The following is a 27247-nucleotide window of genomic DNA, read 5'->3' as shown; positions in this document are numbered from 1 at the left end:
AGAACTGCGGCCGCAGTTTGCCCAGCGCCACCGTCAGAGTGGCGCCTTCTCCGCTCCCGCCCTCGCGCCGGCGGGGGCGGTGGAGAGACGCGGAGGGCTCCCCGGCCCCTAGCTCCTGCCCTCCGGGGAGGCAGAGCGCCCGGCGCCCGGGCCGGGGGCGGGCTGGCGAGCGGGGCTGGGGGTGGGGGACACCCCCCACCCCTTCCACCCGGGGACTCGGCCTCCGACGTCGGCGGCTCCGGGCGGGTCTGGGGAGTTCGCGGGCTGCTGGTTTCAGATTTGGGGCGGGCTTTGCCGTTCCGGCTCCTCAGGGCTCCCCCGATCGCGGTTGGTCACTCGCGGTCCGAGGCACAGCCCTGCCGCCCCGCGCGGCACCCCGTCCGGAGCGCGGCCTCGCCAGCCTGCTCCGGGGAGCTAACTTCAGCGGGTGGCTCGCTAGCGGATGCGTCCCGGAGGTCTCCTCGGACCCCGAGTCCCCCGGCCACGGGTGTTTCTCCTTCAAGAACCCCCAACCCCTGGGTCGGGCGCCGGCGTGTGGGGAGCGCTCGGTTTCCGACCACTTGCGCGGTCGCCTGGGTGCATGTTTTCCGGCTCTTAGCTCCAGCCGAACCCGAGCATCTCGGGGGCTCTGTGAATGAAACGTGTTAGGGAGAGGTAATCCCCTGGCTGCGGGAGCGCGGAGCTGAGAGAGGCAGAGAGGGGCCAGGGGATGCTGCGAGGGCGCGGGCTGCTCAAATCCGGCAGCCGAAGTCCTCAGTGCCCCTCACATGGTCGAGTCAGAACCTTGAATTTCCACCGGCCTCTCTGCTTTTTGCCCAGGAGCTGGTCTCTACTGTGCATTTTGCAGTGATGGTAAAACACCACGGTTTCGATACGTAGTGGGATTGCCGTTTTATGGTTGATGCACAAACTCTACAAGTGAGTGTTTTTACTTATCCCGGAATGAGCACGTTTCTAGAAATGTAGGCACTGGGGGGAAAAAAAAACACCAACAACACAACAGCTTATACATCACGCTAACAGCGCGGAGCATTATATACAGGGAGAGGTTTTCAATTCTGAGCCAGACTGAGGCAGCCTCTGGTGAGTCGCAGGCGGAACCTGTGGTGAATTATAAGACCACTTTTCTCTCTCTGTCACTTCATCTCGCTTTTCCAGAGCTCCTTAATTTGTTAATCAATACGTAGAGAGCGACTGCCCCCACAGATCCTTAAGTTTCTTAACTCTCCTTCCCCTTTGTCTACTGTTATTTCATTCTTTTTAATTAATTGATAAGGATCAGCTATGCTTTTTTTTCCCTCCCCCAATCTCAGGGAATTCAACTTTTTAAAGGTTTAGAATATGGATCACTTTTTTCTGGGAACTTTTTCTCCACTAATCTGGGTTTTTTCAAACTATGTCTTTTAAACACACATATATTTCCCAACGTGATTTCAGAAAAGGTATCTCCAAGAAAAAAATAGTTAAGTATTTTTAAATTGCTTCTGTATTATTTAATGAATCGTGGGGCTTTCAGGAGACTACAGGTCTTTACCACGATGCAAATCTCCTTAATATCAAAGGGAAGGTTTTCTGTGTATATGATTTCTGTAGGCACCATTGACTCTTCTGAAACATTCCCAGTGGTTGAAATAAATCCTTTAGTAGATTTTTAGCTACAGAGGTTTTTTTCCCCCTTTTCTATCCCCACCTTGACAATTACAGGGCTTGTTAATTAGCTATGAATTTCTAAAATGTGTGCACTTTCTGTTAAATTCTCTTTCTAGGACTAAGGGGACTGTTGACTTTGCATAAAGCTTTCTGTCCTTTGGTACCCTTTGGTACTCAAGCTATAGGTCATTGGGGGGTCAGAGGCACATCTGATGGGAAAAACAAAAGAGATGAAAGGTACCTGTGTATTAAGGATCAACATTTTTTCGAGGTAAACTTCACTCAGTCTACCTATTGCTGTTGGAAGAATCATCTGTGTCCTATTATTAAACGAACCCACTTTCGTTCTCCTCCCTAGTTCCTGCTACTATTTACTTTTAATTATCTAGTATATGGCGGTTATCCTTCCCTTCAACTCCTTATCCATTGCCTTGTTTGGACTTTTAATGGGTTGCTTGAGAAACGGCATGTGCTGTTAGTCTGCCAGGGAACATGAATTTAAAGGAACTGCTGTTCAAATTTCAGGTTCATGAGCGCTGTTTCTAATTGAAAGATATTTGCAGGTAGCTTGCCTGGTAAAATAACTGAGAAGTAATGAGGACATTATGTCTCATCATGACGTTATTAAAGTTTTACTCAGAACTCACAATTGTGAAATAGTGTTGCCCTTTTCTATTCTAGGATAAAAGGGAATTCTTCAAACTCAACAGATGAGGGGCTGTGATGGGTCATATATAAAGTTCGACTCTCAGAGAGTGGTTGGGAAAGAGGAGGCCTTCAAGGGGCAGCTTGTACCATTCATCTTCACTCAGCCCTGATTTTAAACCATCCCAGGCAGATCAGATAGACTATCTGTCCTTGTTTGAAAGACCTCCAAAGGAGTAGACTCTTGAGCCCCTCTCAGCAATCCATTCTGATACTAGTAATTTTTGTGGTATCTGAACGTTTCCAGATATCTAGTCAAAAACCTTCAAAGTGTGCTTATTTTCTCTCCTGTCTACTGGGAAGATATTGAGCCATGTATCATCGAGTTCTTTGTTAGAACTGTTATTCTGATCAAAGGTCAGCATGAAACATGCCGGTTTTTCTTCCAGCACCAGTAATGTTATCTTGTTTTCCAATCCAAGTCATACTGATGGCTCCAAACTTGTAAAGGAACTCACAGCTGAAAGGAGCATCTGCTTAAAAGGCTGGGCAATTCAGGGGATGTGGTTTTATGCTTATGGAACCTCTGTTTTATGCTTTGAGCCTTTTTGGAGTCATTAATTATAATATGCGCGTGTTGCTGACTAGTGGTAATTTATTGGCTCATGTTAATGTTTTTCGTTTATCTAATGTAACTTTACTTAACAGTCCCTTATGTAGGAATTACTGTGTCCAGCACCTATGTGACAACACTATCTACTTTGAAAACATTAAACATTGCCTGATTGACTTTTTCTAATAACGTAGATACTATCATTATCCCCATTTTAAAGATGGAAAGACCAAGCAACAGATAATTAACTTGCCTGAGGATGACTCAGCTAGAAAGTGAGGAGCATAGAATTCAAATGCAGGCACTCTGACCCCGGGCGCTGGAGTATATACACTTCATCTTGCCCACTGCCATGCTGTATTCGTTGAATGAATGCATGTAAAATCAATTCTATTCTCATCTAATACCTACATAGCCTGGTATTCTCAATCACCATATGCATTCACTCACAGTTCAAGCTGAGAATTTTTCTATTTACTTGCAACATCTACAATTTTTCAAACTCACTTTGAATTTGGGTTTTATGTTCTCTGGAATTGGCTGTGCTTCCACCACTAAATTGTCTGTGTATTTGTGCATTTTGCTGATCATTGTATAGATGTGGTTTTATAAATGATAGAAAGTAAAAACATGTGTCGGGTGTTTTTTTCAATATACTGGGCCTACTTTCTGAATAATGGGTTAGTCCAAAAAAACTTACTATAGGAAATTATCATGAGGGTAGAAGGAGGAGGGAAGTTTATCTCCAAAAATTAGTGGGGGGGATATAACTAACACTGTTCTCAATAATTTACTCTGCCAACTTTTTCCTATGAGTCAGGCTATACCTAGATATTAAGAAAGCATAAAAATTCTCTCCTGTCTCTTTGATATCAGCTTATCTCAAACATATGAAAATCTCAAAAATCTAAAAAAGTAAAAAAAAATTCTCTAATATTCCAGGGACTTTGATTGTTTTAGTCCTTCTTTATCATTTTCAAATTTCAGAATATGTAACGCTTCATCTTACCTGGCCTGGGTCCAGCAGTTCCTTCCTTTTTTTGGTGGGCTTCCCAGGGAATAAGCCTGCCCTTCCTCTGCTCACCAGCAAACCAACTTCTTTAATACATTTGCTGTTAACCCCACTCTTTTCAATTTACATGTAGATATCACATTAACGTAAATGAAAAAACAGTGTTTGGTAAGTCTTACTCTTTAAATCTCCTAGTTAGGGAGAAATAATTTAATTTCCATTTAACCGCCTTCTTCAAAGAGTTCTGATTTCCTAGCGCCCTGTTTCGTTAGATGATGTCTTTAAGATCCTTTCAAAGAACAGTGTGAAGTATAAATGAATTAGTGGAACTTCAAATGGTTTTTCTATGATTTGTCAAGTCACTAGATTACTGAAAGATTCACATTAATTCCAGGTATCAAAGCAATCTAAAGTCTGGGCTATTAGGAGTACCACTTGTTAGACTTTTGATTTGGGAATTAATTTTAGAATGATCCTTGCAAACAGAGTTATCTTAGCTGATTTAATTAGAAGATGATATGTCATCACTGAGAATAAGAGTTCATTTGAGTTGACTGATACACTTTTTTACATAAAACTCACATCTTTTAACTGTGCCACATCGTAATAGCTTGTGAGCAGAAATGTAGGCCACTATCAAAAGTGGTTTAAAATGTACAGTGAGATGTTCTTTAGAATATTGTAGTATAAGCACTGCATTATAATTTATGTGAGAGGGTGGCTACTGTTCTTTTGCAGTGAGGGGTATTATGAACATTTAACAGAATATAAAATTATTGAGCCTTTTTAAACCAAAGTGACATACCATTCAGTCACAAGATTTTTATAGAAATATGAGTTTAGGATAAAAACTGTAGTAAAGAAATTATTGATAAAATAATTCATTAGCTTAATCTTAATATATTCAGACTCGCAAAAGTAAAATCATAAATAAGACTGTTTTTTTCCTCCTTAATTCATATCTCTCTGAAGGGTTCTAGTAAGGCCAGCAAGGTGACTTGGAGTTGTCTTGCCTATATAAACAGGAAAAATTATTATTTCAAACTGGTGCTTATATCATTTTGCAGACCAAATTCTGCTCTCTTAAAGTCTTTAGCTGGTGCATAATGAGACTTTAAGTAGTTTCATAGTCTTCTCCAGTATTCAGTTTTTAGTGACTTACATGACAGCGTATGATAGTGTAGTTGACTCCTTGGGATGGTGTGTTTGTAAATAAAGGATTTCATAGTACTAATTCTTTGGTGAAGGTTTAAAAACCCTAATACTCCTGGATGGACATATTTAAGAGTTTTGAATAACCTAGGATGAAAAATATTTTTAGACAAATGCACAGTTAGTAACAAGGAAAAGTAGAAATTCGACTCCACATTTACACATTATCCAGGCTATTGATTACTATTACAATCTATTCTTCGTCTCTTTTAGGCATTTGTTTTTCATTTCTCTAATAAATAGTTCTTGTTTACCTACTATGTGTAAGTCACTGTGTGGTGCTGGCTGTAGGGCCCCAGGGAGTTTTAATCCCAGCAGGGAAGCAGAAATTCAGGGCACCTTTAGCAGTGAATGGGCGAGATGAGTACACAGCGCTGGGGTACCTGACTCGGGGAAAGCATTTAATAGGAACGTGTCCTCTGATCACAGGGTTATGGAAATGCCTCCTTGAGGAAGAATGATGGGCTCTGAAGCCTGAATACAGAGTCAGAGGGGGCAGAGGGAACACACATTTCCTGTGTGGTAAGAAGGCCCTGAACCTGGGGAAACAGCCGTTGAAGGGGCAAAGGGTATGAGAGCCTTGGGAGAAGAGCCTGAAGAAGTCAAAGTGTTAGTTGCCCAGTCGTGTCCGACTCTTGGCGACCTTGTGGCTCTGGCCCACCAGTCTCCTCTGTCCATGGAATTCTCCAGGCGAGAATACTCTACAGTGGGTTGCTATGCCCTACTCTGGGGGAATCTTCCCAACCCAGGGATTGAACCTGCATCTCCTGCATTGGCAGGTGTATTCTTTACCATCTGAGCCACCAGGGAAGCCCAGGACTGGGTTGATGACTTGTGATCCAAGATGGCCCAAGCACATTGACCAAACGTTTACTTTTTTTGGCACAGACATGGACCCTTAGTGCTAAAACCTGTGGGCTAAAGTCAACTGTTTATAGCTCAAAGAAGCAGATTTTAAACTATATGCTGCTGCTGCTAAGTCACTTCAGTCATGTCTGAATCTATGTGACCCCATAGATGGTAGCCCACCAGGCTCCCCTATCCCTGGGATTCTCTAGGCAAGAACACTGGAGTGTGTTGCCATTTCCTTCTCCAATGCATGAAAGTGAAAAGTGAAAGTGAAGTCGCTCAGTCTTGTCTGACCCTCAGCGACCCCATGGACTGCAGCCTTCCAGGCTCCTCCGTCCATGGGATTTTCCAGGCAAGAACACTGGAGTGGGGTGCCGTTGCCTTCTCCGTTTAAACTTTATAGAGCCTCCCTATTTTGCGTACCCTGGGCCTATAAAAGACTCTAAGCAGCTGTGCCCTCAACACCCCGTGGCTGAGCACCATTGCCCAGAGACCTCATCCCCCTTGTCTGGCAGGATCTTTCAGTGCTTCCTCTTCCTTGCAGGGGACTCTCTGATACCTGTGGAAGTGCTCAGCTCTGAGGGACTTCTCCTTATTGCAACCTGTCCAAGTGCCTCCCAAATAAAGCTTGTTCTGTCCGCTGCCCTCTCTTGGCCCTGTCTCTTTCCTTGACCAGCATTGTAATCTGTTCAACTCACTACTGTGAATAAGGCCTTTAACCCAGAGCAGTGAGAAGCTGTTGAAGTGTTTTAATTAGGAGGGGACATGGTTTTGAGTGTTAGTGTGGTTGCTTTGTAGAGAACTGATTGGACGAGAGCCAAAGGCAGATACAGGAAGAAGAGAGATGTTAGCGTGAACCAGCGTGGTGACTGTGGGAGAGGCAGGAAGTAGAAGGGTTCGAGAAGTATTTAGGAAGTAAAATTGATACCACCCAAACCATGGATCAGTCCACAGTTATTTATTGAGCATCTACTATGTGTCCGACAGTGAATGTATGTGTGTGTGAGATAGAGGTTGAAAGAGAGAATCATGGGTCCCAGAAATGTTTATCAAATTAACAAGTCTATATAAATACTTTGACACAGTTCATGTGTACGTTTTAATGGCAACAAAATATCATAAAACCAGAAGAGGACTATTAGGAGTTTTAGGGTCACTGAGAGAAAAAGATTTCCTAAATAGAGGCACTTTATTAACTCTCAGAAAGTATCAAAATATATGTCATCAGCTGTGTTCATTTTGAAATTCAAGTAAAAAATGTATGTTTTTTTATACAGTGTAAAATGTAAAAATGTATGTTTTAAAAATTTTCACTAAGATGAAAAATGGGTTTCCCTGGTGGCTCAAGGGTAAAGAATCTGCCTGCAATGCAGGAGACCCGGATTCGATTCCTGGGTCAGGAAGATCCCCTGGAGGAGGGCACGGCAACCCACTCTAGTACTCTTGCCTAGAGAATCCCCATGGATAGAGGACCCTGGAAGGCTGCAGTCCATAGGGTTGCACAGAGTCAGACAGGACTGAAGCGACGAAGCAGCAGCAGCAAGAGGAAGAATATATTAAATTGTTACAGGGGACATAGGTACACCTATGGCTGATTCATGTTGATGTTGACAGAGAACAACAAAATTCTGTAAAGCAATTATCTTTCAATTAAAAAATAAATACATTTATTAAAAAAAATGGTTACTTCATTGCCCAAGATTAAACGGTCTATGGCTTAAGTGCCAAATTACATGACTGACTGTAATAATAAGAATCATATCAGAAAGAGATTTCTTTGACCTTGCTGAAGGGAAGAGGTAAAATTTTATTGGGAGTGTTTTAGTCAGGGTTCTCCAGAGGAACAGAACCAAGAATGTATATCTCATATGTAAATATATGGGAGATTTATTAGATAGATAGATAGTTAGGGATATAGAAGAGGAGATTTATTATAGGAGTAGGCTCATGAGGTTACACAGGCTAAGCCCCACTGTATACTGTCTGCAAACTGACTACCCATGAAAGCAGGTGGGATAGTTCAGTCTGAATCAAAAGTTCCAAGGACCTGGAGCTCTGATATCAGTCCATGGGCAGGAATATGTGGGCATCCTAGCTCAAGAAGAGAGAGAGGATTTACCATTCCTCTGCATTTTGTTCCATTTAGGAGATCAAGCGATTGGCTGATGCCTGCCCACATTGGTCACTCAGTCTGCTGAATCAAGTGCTATTCTCTTCCAGAAACACCCTCACAGACACACCCAGAAATGATGTTTTGCTACTTATCTGGGTCTTCCTTAGGCTGGTTCAGTTGACGTGTAAAATTTACCATCAGAGGAACCTTGAAGAATGGGTCACCTTTGACGGAGGGCCCTGAAAGAAGCCATTAGGGTTGGGGTTAAGCAGGCGAGCAAAATACAGCTTGTGGGAGAAAGTCAGAAGGGTTGATTAAGAGCTTGTGAGAAGTAATGTTGAACAGATAGGGTGGGCTTGGAGTTTTGGGCATCCTCGGCTTTGTACAGCAGAAAGTAGATTATCATCTGAGAGTCATGGCAATGAAGGGACATGAGGAGAGTATTGTTTTAGGTCGGGCAAGAAGTATAAACAGGGTGGAATAGAGAGGGGTCATGAAAACTTCGGAGATGGAAGGAGGACAGCCAGGGAGCGGTTTTCGGTACCAACACATGAGCAGCTGAGGGCACAGATGAAGATAAGAGGCAGAGAAAAGGGTGAATGATGTCATCAAAGAAGAGGTAAAATTAAAAAAAAAAAAAAACCTTTAAAAACTGCTCTGCTACTTAGAAGTTCCACTAAAAATGTTTAAAGAGGACAAGCCATTGAAACTCGTGCCTGAAATAATCTGTGTCCCTTAAGATACTTTTGGTTTCAGGTCACAGAAAATCCTGACTCAACTGGTTCACGCAACCAAGGAGAGCCATTCTTTTACATGCAAAGAAGTCTCACCATGGAGCAGTTCTAGGGTGGAAGGTGGCAAGTGAACAGTATGACCCACTCGCAGGTTCTCCCCATCTTTTGATCCTTCCATCCTCATCCTCATCATCCACATCAGCTACATGATGAAAACAAGATGGCCACTGGAGTGCCAAGAAGCAAAGCCTCGGGACAATGCGCTGAGGCACACAGAGGGACCATTCCTTCCCACGCGCATCTCCACATTGATGAGGCAGTCTGCCCCCGGAAGTCCCCCAGTGTATTTACCCACCCTTCTCATTCCAGAATTACTTCCTGTGCCCATGCTTGAAAGAGAAAGGAAAAGGACTGTGGCTGTTGATCTGAACTTGTTGTTTAGTTGCTCAGTCGTGTCCAACCCTTTGTGACCCCATGGACTGCAGCCTACCAGGCTCCTCTGTTCATGGGATTCTCCAGGCAAGAATACTGGAGTGGTTTGCCATTTCCTCCTCCAGGGGATCTTCCCAACTCAGGGACCAAACCCAAGTCTTCTGCATTGGCAGGCAGATTCTTTACCACTAGCACCACCTGGGAAGCCCAAATAAATAAATAAAACTAAACTTGAGCCACTGATTATTTTGTATTAATAGTACAAAAGGAGTGATAGATATTGCATGGCTCTTAATGTGAAGACATTGGTAGTATAAAACACCATTTGTAAAATGGTCTTGTCAAAAGATTGAACATGTACACCTCAGTGTTCAGAGCAGCACTGTTTACAATAGCTAAGACATGGAATCAACCTAAATGCCCATCAACGGAATAGAGAAAGAAGGTCTATATAATGGAATATTATTCTTTATACTTGCTTGGAAGAGAAAGGAAAAGGACTGTGGCTGTTGATCTGAGCTAGTCACGGTTATACTGTAAGAGGGGCTGATAGCCTTTTGCATTTTCATGGCCACTAAATTGGTTACTTAATCTTTATAATCTTAATAAGAATCTCAAGGAGTTGAGGGGTAATGGAGAAACTGAGAGGGATGACTCAGACTACCTGAATTAGTTATTTGGCATTCTTGCTTTAGACCTATTTCTCAACACTGGCCAGTGGCGAACTGATGCATGTAAAACGATTGGCTCTCTAGAGGGTAGTGTATAGGGAGACCTGATTTGTAGCGTTTGCCAATTTTTGTGGTCTAAATGTTCCCACCATGGCCAATTTCGAGCCACTAACAGATTAGCAACCAGCTCACAAAATTCCAGAAAATTTAACAACTGGCTCTTTTGAGTTGGAAAGAACCAGGGCTTATCCTGGAATCATATGAGATATTAAAAAAAAAAAAAAAAACAACCTACACTTGGGCTTCATCTTCAGATATTCTGATTTAAGCGGTCTGGGAAGGATATTCTCCCTCCCTCCCTCCATCTCCTTTTTAAAATTTCCCAAGGAATTGTGATGTACACATGGGGAGGAGAGCCCGTGATCTGGAGCCAGTGCTTCATACACATTATCAAGTACCAGAATCACCGGAGGGCTCGCTAAGCTCAAATGCCTGGGCCCTACCCCCCAAGTTTCTGAGTCAGTAGTTCTGGAACAGGGCCTGGAATTTACATCTTAAGCAAGTTCCTGGGTGATGTTGATACTGTCTGTCCAGGCACCATCTTTTGAGGAGTGTCTGGGAGCCATACTCTGAGTGCATTCAGCGTGGTTTTACACACACTTTATTTTTTGTTTGGTCAGGGTAGCCAGTTCAATTTGGGCAATGCTTTTGCATTGTTTTTCGCCTTGATCTTGGGTAAGAACCTCCACCCAGAAAGCCTCTCTGCTCCAAATTGCACACACTCCCTATTTCTTCTGCCTTCTTCCAGATGTCTATATTGGCCACTAGGGGGACCAAGGGAAAGCGAGTGACTGGATTAGTTCAAACCTTCATTACCTGTGCCTGGAGCAGACCGGGTTTCACCCAGCTGACTGAGGCGTTTCTGCATGAGTAAAAAAAAAAAGCACAACATTACTTGAAAGGGAAACTGTGAAGGACAATTTAAGTTTCATTTGCAGTAGCATCCCTGTTAATTTTAGCTAATATGATCAGCTTTCTGTGAGTAAGTAGGACACATTTTGGGGTCCTTTTTTTAGAAGATATCTCTGGTCAAGAGTGATTCCAGCCCCACCTCTCCATCTTTGAGCTGCTTTTCCTGTGCAGATATAGCCATTTGTTCCTGACTTCCAGATACAAGGAGACTACATTAGAGCTGGTCACTCTTCATTTTATACGCATTTAATTAAAGATGTAGCATAATGCATTCTGGGCATGCACACCTGTGTCCCTAGGCTTTATCGGCTAGTGTGTTTGCTTCTTATTACGTCTCCGATTTCTTGAGAAATTGACTTTCTCTTTTTGTGTCTCCGGCAGAGCTGAGATTACAGAGGCCAGTGCTCCTCTGCTGAATTTCAGGGAGCTAGGGGTGTTTCCATTCAAGGTTGCAGTGAAGTGGAGGCCGCTTTGTAAAAAAAGCACTCTGAGGTCTTCCAAAAAAGAGATGAGTAACTATCAATTATTATTTTCTTAATGGGTCAGAATAGCACAAAGTCAATAGCACTTTTGCAATGAACTTGAAAAAAAGCCACCATGCTTTTGGCTAGTATAGATGTTTGTAAGTGATGGGCCTTAATTTTTTGGGGGGGAAAGTAAGAAAATATTGTCCTTTAGCTGTTTGCTTATCCTATGTTATTCCAAATCCTAACTGGGAGTTTTTAAAACTTAGAAATGATAACATTTAAAATCACTTGATTTTTCCTCTTTTTTTGTAGCAGAAGTTTTAACAAATGATTTTGAGGAGTTTAAGTGATCTTTGACATAATGGGAGCTCTATTTAGAAAATAATTTTTAATTCTGAAGTATTAATAGCAGTTAATATTCCTGAAATGTAGGGATTCTGAGCATTCCTACTTGATCTGTTCCAGCCTCTCCTGTTTGTACTGAATTTAGGGAACATAGTTGACTGTTACTTTTACATTATCAAGTGTTAATGTGTGAAAGGCTTTTATTGTGCTTTTACTACTCATTTGATTATGTGGTTATCTTATACAATATTTTTTCACAGACTTGGGGGTATTCAGACACCAGGAGGTCAAGTACTATGTTAAAACCTTAGGCCAATCTTTTTATATGACTGCCATAAAAAATATATTCATTTTGCTTACATTACCACATGGCTCTCATAAAAGGTCAATTTCAATTGAATATAATAGGTTGCAAATGGCAACTCATATATCATCAATAACAAAATTAATACATATAATCTCTTTTCACTTACCACCTTCCGTTTTTTAGAAAAAATAACTTGAGGATTTCTTAAAATCAGAGATCTTCATGATATGTTTTGTATAATAGACATATCAAAATTGTATAAACATGTTTTTCTATTTTAATCAAGAAACTACATGTAATCACATTTAAATTCCAGTTAAAACAATACATTAGGTGCAACAGATATTCACAGCAAAAAACCATGAAATTATGCTTTTTCATTTTGTCATATTAATTTAACAAATTATCTTTGAGTCAGTTTCTCAGCCTGGGTTATTACTGTAAAGATAAATTCAATATTGTGAGAAGGTATATGCCTAAACATAAACTAATTGCTATGATTTAAGAATGGCAATTTATTTTTACCCAGCGTATGCTTAGTAAATTATACAAAGGTTTGCAGTTCAACAGAGGGTTGACTATATGTAAAAATATAGGTTATCATGGTCTTAATTCTATGTGTAACCAAGGTTGCATATTATAACTGGAGTAACAATTTCCGATAACTGAAAAACTGTCATGCATTTTAAAGTGAGTTTTAACCTTTCTAACCATGAGTTTATCAGGTACAACTCTTGACAAAACCATTGTGATTCCTCTGAAATATTTATTTTCAAAAATATCATGTGTACTTGAAAAAAAAGTTAAAAAAAAATGCCTTCTATGTTGAAAGGCTTTGAAACAGTATTCTTCAGAAAAAAATGAGCCTCTTTCTAAATTACTATCATCAGGAAAAACAGAAAGATGGAATACAAAGAAGCCAGAGTAGGCTTTTCCCAGGTCAACACTCCCTGAAGCGATCTTCATTCTGGGCCACACACAATTCGGATTTTAACCGAATGAAGCATCAGAGAGAACCAGTGTCCTAAGAGAGGAGCCTGGAGGTTTCTGAAGTCCCAGACCGCCCAGCCCCTCCTTCTGGAAGGTGCCAGGGACGCCCAGAAGGAGGCTCTGCTGTAGCGCCAGCCCACAGGTGTGCCACCTTCGGCCACGTTTCAGCCTGGTTCCTGTGGAATTGATTTTCACGGCTCATGACAGAAGCTGTTTTCAGCCCTTGAAAAGGAAGTGGCTGGGCTGATCCTCACACAAACAGCAAATTGCTCCCTGGCTTTCAGAGCCTTCGAGGTCTGTTACCTTAAGGTCCTAATGGCCTTTTAACAGTGTTTCCAGCTGAGCAGCAGATGTAAAGGATACTGAACATTGAAAACACTGTTCTTTTTTTCTCCTCTCCCCCAAAAGAATCTTTTTTTTTTTACATTGTACAAATACCGTATCCTAGGATCTATTCAGTGGCATGTTAGATTTTTAAAAACTGAACCAGATCTCAGATAAATATATTGCTGGTGCCATACATCTGCCACCTTGGTGGGCCTCGTGTCCCATGAGACTGCCCCCTGGGAGCTGAGATTATGTCAGTGTTGGCAGTGGCTCCATTTGGTAATATCTCAGTGTTCTTGCCTGGAGAATCCCAGGGATGGGGAGCCTGGTGGGCTGCTGTCTCTGGGGTCACACAGAGTAGGACGTGACTGAAGCGACTTAGCAGCAGTAGCAGCATCAGGGACAAAAATAATTAATGGGACCCCAGAAAGCCTTGAAAACCCCTTATACTTTCAGTTCATTCCTTTTGATCCTAAAAATGACAGTATATTTCTGGAGGCCATATATTTAATTTTTAGAATTATATCCAGTCTGCCCTTGTTTTCCCTTTCTGTTGTTTCGACAGTGCATTTTGTCTTCCTGTGGGGCAGGGTGTGAAGGGTTTCCGCAAGGGGCAGCTATGTGCTCCGTGCAAAATGAACTTAAAGACTTTTACACTAAGGTTTGAGTTAAGGGTGGTATTTTAGTCTTGTGGGCTTTGGGGAAAAACATTAAACATCACTGAAAAATACTTCACAAAACTGGACATTTTCCATTAAAAAAATGTTAGAGAAATGGGATGTTTTTTGATTTCTCTTCAGTCCAAGCAGTGGTCATTGGAAAGAGAAAAGAGAAGACAAGAGAAACCAGACTAGAGAAAACCAGCCAGGCTGCTAAGTCATCATTCCCCTTTCCAGGGACTCACCTGTTTTACAAGCTTTTGGAGGACCTGTAGGAAGAATGTGAGTTGCCACCAGATGCTTTTGAACTGTGGTGTTGGAGAAGACTCTTGAGAGACCCTTGGACTGCAAGGAGATCCATCCAGTCCGTTCTGAAGGAGATCAGCCCTGGGATTTCTTTGGAAGGAATGATGCTGAAGCTGAAACTCCAGTACTTTGGCCACCTCATGCGAAGAGTTGACTCATTGGAAAAGACTCTGATGCTGGGAGGGATTGGGGGCAGGAGGAGAAGGGGATGACAGAGGATGAGATGGCTGGATGGCATCACTGACTCGATGGACGTGAGTCTGAGTGAACTCCGGAAGTTGGTGATGGACAGGGAGGCCTGGTGTGCTGCGATTTGTGGGGTCGCAAAGGGTCGGACATGACTGAGTGACTGAACTGAATTGAAAGTTGAAAATATGGACACATTGCCACTCTGACTTGAAAAGGCAGATTTCTTTCCTCTGTTCTCCTGTTCCTTTCTGCCTCCTCCTCCTTCGTTGTTTCACTCACATGACCCACCTGGTTTTCCTCAGGACTTCCCATGTGCTGGATAACATGATGGGTGAAAAATTTTAGTGTAGTTGAGTTTATAAAGTTTAGTGTGATCAGTTTAGCTCTTCTGAGCAACAGTAAATCACATGAGAAACTTGTTCTGTTTTGGTGCTTAAGCAGAGTCTGTCTTTGACTTCTTGCTCTATTTCTTGGACCTTTTTCTAAACCTCTCTGTGCCTTGGTTTTGTCATTAGTGAACAGGGATATACTTAATAGTTCCTCTCTCTCAGTGTTATGATTCTACTATATGCGTGAACATGTAAGCTCTTAGCATAATGCCTGGCACTTAATAAAGGGTATGTACATGTGTGTCAAACAATGAACGACAGAAAAGCCAATCGGTCTCTTCCATGGGCCTGGGGAGTGACAAGGGAGTGATTCTTCCCCAGGAAAGGAGAGGGAAGGGAGAGTTTCCTTGGGCTCTGCCCATCTCTGGGCCCTGCTGGCCTGCACAGCTGATGTCTGGGGTTGGTGTGTTCAGTGATCTGATCTTATACAACTTGGGAAGGACCTGGTAGCCTTATTTTCTGAAGTCTTCACCTTGACATTGGCCATTCTGGCCCCAGAGGCCTCCTAAATCCCTGACCTGTCCTTCACCTGGCCTTTGGCCCTCCTGTAGGCTTGATTACCTCCTGGTTTACCACTCAGCTGCTTTCTGGGCCTCCGGGAGGACTGTGAGGACTTCTGGGCCAGGCCTGTGTCCCCCAGGTTTGGGTGCAGGGGTGCAGCCCTTCCTTTGAGGGCCCTGTGGCTCCACATTTACTCTAAGGTCAGCTTTAGGTGGCCCACTGGGCAATCTCTTCCTGGGGTCCTAGGCAGAACTTGAGCCAGAAATCTCTCTTTTCTTTGGCTCTCCTCTAGATGCAAAGCTTGGAGAGGAGAAACTGGGAGATGTGGGGAACCATTCTTATTGCTGTTTAGTTGCTAAGTTATGACTGACTTCTGTGACCCTATGGATTGTAGCCCACCCGGCTTTTCTGTCCACGGGATTCCCAAGGCAAGAATACTGGAGTGTTGCCATTTTCTCCTTCCGGTGATCTTCCTGACCCAGGGATCGAACCTGTGTCTCCTGCATTGGTGGGTGGATTCTTTACTTCTGAGCCACCTGGGAAGCCTGTGGGGAGCCATTAAATCTTTCCATCTCCTTTCTTCCCATGACCTCTGGACCAGTGGGTTTGCTACCCTCTCTCTTCTGGCTGGACCTCAAGCTCTTTGGGTTTGGAGATGTATGTCTGCTAGAGAGGTCGGGTAACATATACCTATACACTCTCAGGTGGAAGCTTGTAAGAAAACAGTGGATTAAGGGGCAAACTGAATTGAATTAAGTACTTTCAGAATGGCATCCCCATTACATAAGCAAGATGAACAACTTCCAAAGAATGCCTCAAACACCAACTGAAATGGAAATAATAGAAATTCCTTATTTATATTGGTATCTTTGGACCTCCTAGGGAATGGTACCATATGGGAAAAAAGGACTTAATTCCATGTTTTGTGTTTGCTAATTGATTATTTTAAACTTTTCTTACCTCTTTGAACCCCAGTATCCTTATCTGTAAAAAAGGGTAATAATATAGTGTGGCTCATAATACTTTTTTGTGAGGATTAAATGGCATAATGCACGTGAGCAGCCTGAGAGAGAGAAGTCGTCAGTAAATGTTAGTTCTTTTTTATCCCAGTTCCCTCCTGACACATGTATCGTGATGAGGAATCTATTTCTTATTCAGGAGAGAGAAAGCCTAGTAGGCTGTAATCCCCATTCGGAGACTTAGTCACTTTTAATTTCCTTTTATGATAAGCTTCTAAGAGAGAAGCTTTAATAGCACGTTAAAAGGTGATCCTGAAGTACTGTTAAATGTCAAATAGGAAATCTTTCAAAAACATTTATTTCTCCTTTCTGGTCTTCTACTCAGAAATGGCTCTGAAACTTCTCTTTCAGGCCATTCTCACTGGTTTCTGTTGTGCATGCCACCAGCAGAAGGATATATAGCTGGTACATTGCCTTGATTATTTTAATTTGCTTAAACCAGTGGTTCTCAAAATCACCCAGGAGATGTGTTCAAATGCAGGCTGCTGGGTTCCATGCTGGGAGTTTCCCATATATTAGTTAGCTCTGAGATGGGGCCAGTGCCCAAGTAATGCCGATGGTCCCTGGATCACACTTTGTGATCTCCTGACTTAAAACTATCAGAGGTCAATTTTGGTTCTCCAATGGCTTGAGGATAAATTTCAGCCCCATCTGTTTGACATTCAGAATCTCAAGCTATCCTTCTAGGGTACTTCTAAGCATCCTTCTAGAAATTTCTGTCTAGTAAAAAGTTTCACTAAATTTCATTTTCTTTCTGTGTCTTATTACATTTGCTAACACCTCATAACAAGGCTTATTCATACTGTTGAAAAAAAAATAGCTGACTTAAAACTCAACATTTGAAAAGCTAAGATCAGGGCATCCGGTCCCATCACTTCATGGCAAATAGATGGGGAAAAAGTGGAAACAGTGACAGATTTTATTTTCTTGGGCTCCAAAATTACTGCAGATGGTAACTTCAGGCATGAAATGAAAAGGTGCTTTCTCCTTAGATGTAAAGCTATGTCAGATCTAGACAGTGTATTAAAAAGCAGAGACATAACTTTGCTAACAAAAGTCTGTATAGTCAAAGCTGTGGTTTTTCCAGTAGTCATGTGCCATTGTGAAAGTTGGACCATAAAGAAGGCTGCTGCTAAGCTGCTAAGTTGCTTCAGTCGTGTTCGACTCTGTGCGACCCCATAGACGGCAGCCCACCAGGCTCCCCCGTCCCTGGGATTCTCCAGGCAAGAAGACTGGAGTGGGTTGCCATTTCCTTCTCCAATGCCTGAAAGTGAAAAGTGAAAGTGAAGTAGCTTAGTCCTGTCCGACTCTTGGCGACCCCATGGACTGCAGCCTACCAGGCTCCTCTGCCCATGGAATTTTCCAGGCAAGAGTACTGGAGTGGGGTGCCATTGCCTTCTCCCAAAGAAGGCTGAGTGCCGAAGAATTGATGCTTTTGAACTGTGGTGCTGGAGAAGACTCTTGAAAGTCCCTTGGACTGTAAGGAGATCAAACCAGTCTACTCTAAAAGGAAGTCAACCCTGAATATTCATTGAGAAGACTGGTGCTGAAGCTCCAATACTTTGGCCTCCTGATGTGAAGAGCTTGATGCTGGGAAAGGTTGAAGGCAGGAGGAGAAGGGGATGACAGAAGATGAGACAGTTGGATGGCATCACCGACTCAATGGCTGTGAGTTTGAGGAAACTCTGGGAGATAGTGAAGGACAGGAAATCCTGGCATGCTGCAGTCCATGGGGTCACAAAGAGTAGGACATGACTTAGCAACTGAACAACAATAATAATACAAGTCTACGTCTGTTCTCTCCACTTTTCTCCACCAGGGAAAATCCTCTTGAGGTCCAATTCTCTGTTGTGAATTTGTTGTAAGCCACCTGATCCCCAGCTTTTCCTTCTTTGATAAGTTTGTGGAACATTTGTGTGTTCATTTGGTAATTATTCAAATTTTGCCTTCTGCCTCTTCTCTTGTGCCATTTAAAATGAGCCTCTTACAGACTTGTGGACAGAGGGGGAAGGAGAGGGTGGGGTGAATTGAGAGGCATGGAAACATATATATTACCATATGTAAAATAGATAGCCAGTGGGAATTTGCTGTATGGGAGTGCTCTGTGACAAACTAGAGGGGTTAGATGGGGTGGGAGGAGGGAGGTGGGTGGGGAGGTTCAAGTGGGAGGGGATATAGGTATACCTATGGCTGATTCATGTTGATGTATGGCAGAAACCAATACAACATTGTAAGGCAATTATCCTTCAATTTAAAACACATAGGTTAATAAAATGTCTCTTAATTTGTGTTTCCCAAATTTAGCCATAGGGGCCTCTAGGGGCTTCCTAGGTGGTGCAGTGGTAAAGAAATCTGCCTGCCAAAGGAGGAGACACAAAAGACTCAAGTTCGATCCCCTGGAGGAGGAGATGGCAACCCACTCTAGCATTCTTGCCTGGAAAATTCCATGGACAGAGATTTCCCTGGTGGTCTAGTGGCTAGGACTCTGAGCTCCCAGTGCAGGGGACCCAGGTTCATTTCCTTCTCAGGGAACTAAATCCCACATGCTGCAACTAAGACCCAATACAGCCAAATAAATTAAAAAAAAAAAAATTCCATGGACGGAGGAGCCTGGTGGACTATAGTCCATGGGGTCACAAAGAGTTAGACACGACTCAGTGACTGAGCACAGTCCCTGGAACATAGTGTTTGAGCCTTGTAGGAAGTCAATAGATAATTGACTATCACCAATTGTAATTATAAAGAGATTTTTTTTTTTTTTTGCCTTCCAGACAGCTTTTAGTAAGATCAAATTTAAATGGTGTAATATAAAGACACATTCATGTTTTCTTTGAAAGACTGTGGCTGATAAGTTCTGTTAGCTTAGCCAGTGGAAATCAATTTGTAAAAGTATAGACCACCAGTTTATTGTGTAGAACATACATTTTGTGGCTTTCATTCTATTTTAGAACATAATATTTCTTCCAGTGAAGCACCTGCTATATATATGTCTATCAGATGGTTTTTTTCCTCCAAAACGTGGCATATTTTAGCATCACTGACAGCAATTTTCAAATACCTGAAAAGATTAGAAGAGTTAAATACAAAGAGTACCTTAAGTGGAAGTGGTGTTTCCTGGGAGATAAAGAAATTGATAGGGAGGAAAATTAGTTTAAAAAGTCAGCCCTCAGGATAGAGCCATCAGATTGTCTCACCTTTGAAATGATCTATTTACGATGGAAGCTTTGACTAAGAAACTGTGTGGCTGGAATGTTCATAGAAATCCCTCGTAATTTTGTGAATTCAATTTTATTTATTTATTTTTTGCATTAATTCTTTTTTTTTTTTTAATTGAAATGAATCCGCCACAGGTATACATGTGTTCAGACCAGCACAAATTTATCTTTAACTAGCTGGTTAAGGAAAAGTATCAACAGCTGCCCTCCCCTTGTGTACACACAGAATACTGAAAATAGACATATAGATGATTAATCTCAACATTATGGGGAGATGGCATGATAAAGTCATGGGGACCCTAAGTGAAGCAGCTGAACATGGGAGGGCAGGTATAGGTAAGCTGTTAGAGGCGGAGGGGAAGAAAGTGTGGGCTCTGAAGCAGGGATTTGGAAATGCATTTTTTTCTCCACTGCTACAATCTATATCTTATACAATGTCCTTCCATATAAATGGACGAACCCTAATTATATAGTAAATGTGTGTGTGCGCTCAGTTGTGTTCAACCCTCTGTGACCCCATGGACTGTAGTCCACCAGACTCTTCTGTCCGTGGGATTTCCCAAGCAAGAATACTGGAGTGGGCTGCCATTTCCTCCTCCAGAGGATCTTCCCAACTCAAGGATGGAACCTGCATCTCCTGTGTCTCCTTCATTGAAAGGTGGATTTTTTTTTTTTTTTTTTTTTTTTTTTTTTTACCATTGAGCCAACGGGAAATAGGGAAGGTTGAATTCCTCAGTTAAATAAATCATGCCCTGTGAACTCCTTAAGAAATGGGCAAGAAGGCAATGGCACCCCACTCCAGTACTCTTGCCTGGAAAATCCCATGGGCGGAGGAGCCTGGTAGGCTGCAGTCCATGGGGTTGCCAAGAGTCGGACACGACTGAGCGACTTCACTTTCACTTTTCACTTTCATGCATTGGAGCAGGAAATGGCAACCCACTCCAGTCTTCTTGCCTGGAGAATCCCGGGGACGGGGGAGCCTGGTGGGCTGCCGTCTATGGGGTCGCACAGAGTCGGACACGACTGAAGCAACGCAGCAGCAGCAGCAACACTGAATATTTTTTTTTTTAATTAAAACACACACACACACAACAACTTTTTTTTGGCTTCACTGCATAGCATGTGGGATCCTAGTTCCCTGACCAAGGATTGAACCTATGTCACCTGCATTGGAAGCCCAGAGTCTTAACCACTGGACTGCTGGGGAAGTCCTAGGCAATGCTGATTTTGAAAAATTCCATCCATCTTTGTTCAAGCAAATAGAACATGCATCTGTTCTTAGGGCAACTGTATAAATTACTCAAGAATGCTATTTAACCCCCAAGTATTTTGGCCTCTATATCATAATCAACTTTCTAGAAGTATTAAGAATATAACCACATCTATACCATATGACAATCCCTGTTTAAAGATGTAGTTTTAAGTGGTGATAATTCTACCATTTAATATGCAAACCTTCTTTTAGTGATATCAGCATACGATTGTGCCATGCGTTTTAAAAGTTCATAGGCATCATAGCTACCCTGTTAAGCTATGTGTGTGGTGAAACATATGTGTGAAGTGAAATTCGCTAAGTCATGTCCAACTCTTTGCAACCCCATGGACTATTCAGTCCCTGGAATTATCTAGGCCAGAATACTGGAGTGGGCAGCCTTTCCCTTCTCCAGGGAATCTTCCCAACCCAGGGCTCAAACCCAGCTCTCCTGCATTGCAGGCAGATTTTTTACCAGCTGAGCCATAAGCAAAGCTCAGGAATACTGGAGTGGGTAGCCTATCCCTTCTCCAGGGGATCTTCCCGACCCAGGAATTAAACTGGGGTCTCCTGCATTGCAGGTGGATTCTTTACCAGGTGAACTATCAGGGAAGCCCTGTGATTGTGCAAATAGAGACATAAATATTCTGATAATCAAAGATGACACTAATGGTGAGGCATTTTTTTTTTTTTGCCATGGAGTGGCTGAAAAGAACAATTCATGCTGTGAATCCCTTTTCCTAACTTTCTTGCATAGATGCTATAATAAGTGGTTCCAGCTGGAGAAAAGGTGAAACCAAGTGAGCTATTATGTGCCCTCTGTCATCTGACTGGGCTTACTTTTTGGTTCGTTCTATGTTTTCTATCAAGTTTGAAACTGTGAACGTTTCCACTCTGGTGCCGCTGCACAGTTTGCACATGAAGATGTTTTAAGCAGGTTCTGAAATCATAAAAAGTAGGGAGGATGCCCAGATGACAACAAGCAGAAAAATTCCTCCTTTAAATAAAAGCCTCCCTTCTCATTTGGAAAGCAAAATGTGCTCTCTTAAAAGTAACAGCTGCAAAAAAAAAAAAAAAAAAAAAAAAAAGCAGGAAGGCAGAACACACTAATCTAAGTTGTAAAATATGTTTGGGTAGCTGAACAGAGATTTAGCTGTTTCTGAGGGGAAAAAAAAAATCAAAATCTAATTTTAAAATGAAGGTATTTAAAAGCCTGGCACAAGAGAGCCTTATTGATGGAGTTGGTGAGCAGCCCGGATGTGGCCACTTCTCTGCTCTGGCTGGCGGCTCTGCCTGCCTGCTCTTTGCTGCCTGCTCTGTGCTTGTAGCGGGGGCCTTACACTGTAGCCTGTGGTCACATGTATCAGCAGACAGACACCTGTCTTTATGGAAAGCAATCCGTGATTATAGAAGGGAAAGCCAGAATGAGTGTTTTTCTTAACTGACTTTGTTTTTCTTAAAGTTGATTTGGACAAATTGATACTTCTTTCTGAAAACAAGGTTCAAAGTTTTTTTTTTTCCTTCTCATGTAGAATTGAAGCTCTGAGCTTATGGATTTCTTTAGGTGTTACATATATTGATTCACAGGGTTATATATATTGATGCACTGAACTTTTCCTAATAGAATATGGTAGCGTTGAAGATGTTTCTTTCAAATGGCCTGATTTCTGAACGGAAGATGTAACAGCACTCTGTCAGAAACATGTCTCAGGTAGTGGATCTGTTCCCTAATCTGGAAAATAGAAGCCTCCTGTTGCTGTTCAGTTGCTAAGTCCTGTTTGACACTTTGTGATCTCATGGACTGTAGCATGCCAGGCTTCCCTGTCCTTCACTATCTCCCAGAGTTTGCTCAAACTCATGTCCATTGAGTTGGTGATGTTATCCAGCCATCTCATCCTCTGTTGTCCCTTTCTCCATCTGCCCTCAATCTTTCCCAGTGTCAGAATCTTTTCCAATAAATTGGCTCTTCGCATCAGGTAACCAAAGTATTGAAGCTTCAGCGTCAGAAGCCTCTATACATGGCATATATATTAGAGATTGGGGAATATGATGTGTGTGTGTGTGTGAAGTCACTACTGCCCCAATAAATAATAACACAGTTTTGTTAAAGACTAATATAATAAATCTGATTTGCTAAAGTATACATTTCTGCTCTGATAGACATACCAATTTTGCTTTCTGCTCTCTGAAGGAAGTTTCTCTGTTCATTTCAAGAAATGGAAGACAGCTGTGCTCACTACTATAGCACCATTGCTCATGGAAAAATGGGATAGACCCTAAGGATGATGTACTTTTATATGGACAAGAGAGATTTGTTTCTTTTTCTTTTTTTAAAGAAGGAATGCATTTCGAGGGAGAAATTCTTCCATCTGTTAACTTCTTGCAATATTTTATTTAAACATTTTGGAGCAGTAATCACTTTCTAGCTTTTATTGCAAATATAATACATATCTGATGTATTTGATTAATCTCCATTAGTTTATAAGTTCTTGGAAAGCAGGGCCATGTCTGATGTATCCTAGCATGACCCCCAGTACCTGGGACAAGTAAGGCATTCAATACACATATATAGAATGTATTGAATTATAACAAAGACCTGGGCTTTCACTTGATTGCTAGAAAACAACCTCTTTGTAGATGTTGACCAACTCATGTGTATTCTGTTATGAAGAGCATTCTATACATTACCTGACATATGCTAACTTCCAGCCATTATATTGTCAATTTTCATTTCTTCAGATTTATCAAGCACAAGTGAGGTCAGCATACCTTGCCCTTAATAAGTTTACTCTCTAGAAGGGCATGTGGTACAGAGTGTCATGTAAGTTATTTCCTATTGAGACTGATGTTGAGATATTTCTCCATCACATAAATTAGTAATCTAGGGAGTAAAATTTATATTTAGAGCTAGCTCAGCTGAATATTACACCTTATTATCTTCACCCTAGTTTTTAGGGAGAGAGAGAGACCATTCTTGCATTTTATATATGCATTTACTTCTGGAAAAAATCAGTATTAAAGAGCCATGACTTTTACAGCGAGTCGAATGGTCTTATTCCACTGATATTTTTGAAAGAATAAAGACGACTGTCTGCTCTCTTTTCTCTTGCTGTAACAAGAGTATCAAATGATTGACCTTTCCATATAGCTGAAGGTTGCCCTTTAGTGAAATGAAATGGAATGAAGATAAAACATAGAAATTGTAGTAGGATTGTTAAAAATGGGCTTCATGTTATACCGCTGAGTATATATTTATATAATAACATTGACTGAGCTCCCTCTGTGTCCCACATACAATTATAAACTCTTGTAGGATCTCATATAATCCTTGCAACATCTTCATTATAGGTATTACTATTCACATTTTACAGATGAGGAAACCAAGACACAGACAGTGCAATTAACTTGTCCAGGGCAATAGGTGGGTATGCAGATGAGCCAGGAAGATTCCACAGCTCATGAATTTAACTACTACCAATGTGAACAACATGATTTTCTTCTTCACATGAGCAGAGTAACATTTTCTAGAATTAAAGTAATTTTCTCAGATATTGGACTAGGTAATGGTTTATGCAGTTCTTTCCAAATATTATGAATCACTTAACTTTCCATTGTTAGAGGAGATAAAAAGGAGCAAAGAGGACTATCCCTGAGACATCTCTAGAATCTTTCAGTGAGATCAAGTGATAACTTATTTCTAGTACAGATTTTGAGTCATTGTGTGTAAAACTATTTTGTTACATAATTACTCTAGCTGTTTCTGAACCACCTTTCTAGGTTTGGACACCTTTTCTCGCATCTAAATCCTCCTTTTTAGGTTTAGGGAAACACTCATCCTTTTGAATCGAAAGGAAGAAAGAACTCACCTGCTAGTATAGTAATTAAAAATGTCAGATGCTTGCTTTCCCAGATTCTTTGCATCCAGGGCCAGGTCATGTGGTCTAGAATGGACCGAGATGTACGCATCTTGGTTTTGGTTTAGGAACTTGTTACACAAAGAAGTAGGGACCATGGAGAACTCATTCTGGAGAAAATCAAAGGCAAGATTTAACAATTAGTTTATTATATATTTGGCCAAACTAGCTTTTGAGTCCTCAGTACTGTTTCTTATGGTGCTGCGGGGAAATTATGAAAGCCAGTGTTGGGTTACCCACTCGGCAAGGCAAGAGTGCGCTTTGGGGACTTGTGAACAGGGGCATCAAAAGGATTTGGGGAAAATAATATTTCTGGCAATATAGTAGTTATCATAATAAAAATTAGAGTTTATTTCCTTTCATTTCCTTTGTAGTTTAGTATTGATTTAACTTTGAATTGTGTATTGTTACGGTGGGTTGTATGTATGGTCAGATGGGGATACACAGCTGTCTTCTTCAAGCTCGATGTCAGATACCTCTTCCCCTCCTCTTTGATATGCAAACTCCTCCACTAACAGCGAGTACTATTTCCGGAGGGCTTCCCTGATAGCTCAGTTGGGAAAGAATCCACCTGCAATGCAAGAGACCCAGGTTCAACTCCTGGGTGGGGAAGATCCTCTGGAGAATGGATAGGCTACCCACTCCAATATTCTTGGGCTTCTCTTGTGGCTCAGCTGGTAAAGAATATGCCTGCAATGCGGGAGACCTGGGTTCAATCCCTGGGCCGGGAAGATCCCCTGGAGAAGGAAAAGGTTAATCACTCCCGTATTCTGGCCTGGAGAATTCCATGGACTGTATAGTCCATGGGGTTGCAAAGAGTCAGACAAGGCTGAGCGACTTTCACTTTCACTTTTCACTGTTTCCAGGAGAAAAGTAGAGGATCTTACACCTACAGACTTAAGGACCAAGATGTATTACCATGTTTCCTCTTTCTTATCTGAAGCCTGTTGACTGCTGATCATGCTTTATTCCTTCTGCAAAGCCAGCCCCAGGAGGAATGGGCAGTTAGGGAGGAGAGAATTTGAGGAGCATGGCCCAGACATGATAGAAATTTTATGATAGATGACACTGAGATATTTCAAAGTAAGTATTCCAGAGAATCATCTATTTTTAAGGTTTTTCCTCAAGCTTCCCATTTCTGAGAATTATGCTGCTGCTGCTAAGTCACTTCAGTTGTGTCTGACTCCGTGCAACCCCATAGACAGCAGCCCACCAGGCTCCCCCGTCCCTGGGATTCTCCAGGCAAGAACGCTGGAGTGGGTTGCCATTTCCTTCTCCAAATATACACACTGCTGCTGCTGCTGCTGCTGCTGCTAAGTCGCTTTAGTCGTGTCCGACTCTGCGACCCCGTAGATGGCAGCCCACCAGGCTCCCCCATCCCTGGGATTCTCCAGGCAAGAACACGTTCTCAACAATTAATTTTGTAGAGTGATAATAGCATCCACTGTGGTTTGACGAGTCTAGCTTCTATACTAATAATTATTTCCGTTGTATTGATTTGAAATAGCTCTGTTAAGATACAATATCAATGTTGCATTTTAAAACCTTCTAAGGTATAAGAAGAATGTAGTATATAAATGCCACTTCTAGATAAATAAGTTTTGTAATTTAAGGAAAAAAAAAGAGCTTTCCTGTTTTTAGGGAAATTGAGCGTAAATCCACCACTCCAAGACTGTCTGAGAACCGTGTGAAGATTTCAGTTCCTCTAGGGCTGTGTTTATGCACTGTCTTTTGTTTCGTAGGTACTTTGCCCAGGGTTGGACAAACAGACAAGCTTCTTAACTGGTGGATTTAAGTGACTGTCTGATCACTTTTGAGGTGTGAACCTGGGGTTTTGTGAAAAATTGGAAGATAGGCAAGTACTGAGTAGAAAAAGAAGATAAAGATGAAGTGACTTCCATAGTTTGGAATCATTCACAGTTACCTTTTTGCCCCATATATGCATATATACACATATATATATGTATGTATACATACATCATACACATGCTTATGTATGTTATATATACACACACACACAGACACATATACACACACATATGTGTGTGTGTATTTTGGCTGTGCTGTGTGGCATGTGAAGTCATAGTTCCCTGCTGCTGCTGCTAAGTCGCTTCAGTTGTGTCCAACTCTGTGCGACCCCATAGACGGCAGCCCACCAGGCTTCCCCGTCCCTGGGATTCTCCTGACCAGGGATCAAACTCATGCCCCCTGCAGTGGAACCATGAGGTTCTAATCACTTCCCCACCAGGGAAGTCCCATATATTTTTTAATGGAAAGTCATTAACAAGAGTGCCAGTGTTCGAGTTAGGATACATATATTCTGAGTCTAAAATGGTAACATATTGTATGAACAATATATTATAGCTCCTTCCATTCTTTTTCTTGATATCTAGAAGTTTCCTTAAGCCCAAAATAACTTTGACCTTTCTCACTAAAGATAATTGTACTGACAGTGAACTTGGGG

At 41.9% G+C, this 27247-nt stretch overlaps 1 protein-coding gene across 1 annotated transcript in view; it reads left to right on the top strand.

Moving 5' to 3' along the window:
• Positions 1-27247, top strand: part of GPC6 (glypican 6) — a 1252059-nt gene that overhangs the window by 574 nt on the left and 1224238 nt on the right. The window lies entirely within an intron of this gene.

This window comes from Bubalus bubalis, chromosome 13, assembly GCF_019923935.1.
Source record: "Bubalus bubalis isolate 160015118507 breed Murrah chromosome 13, NDDB_SH_1, whole genome shotgun sequence".
Classification (NCBI taxonomy): Eukaryota; Metazoa; Chordata; class Mammalia; order Artiodactyla; family Bovidae; genus Bubalus; species Bubalus bubalis.
Note: the sequence above shows the minus strand (reverse complement) of the source record. Positions and strands in the feature narration are given on the sequence as shown.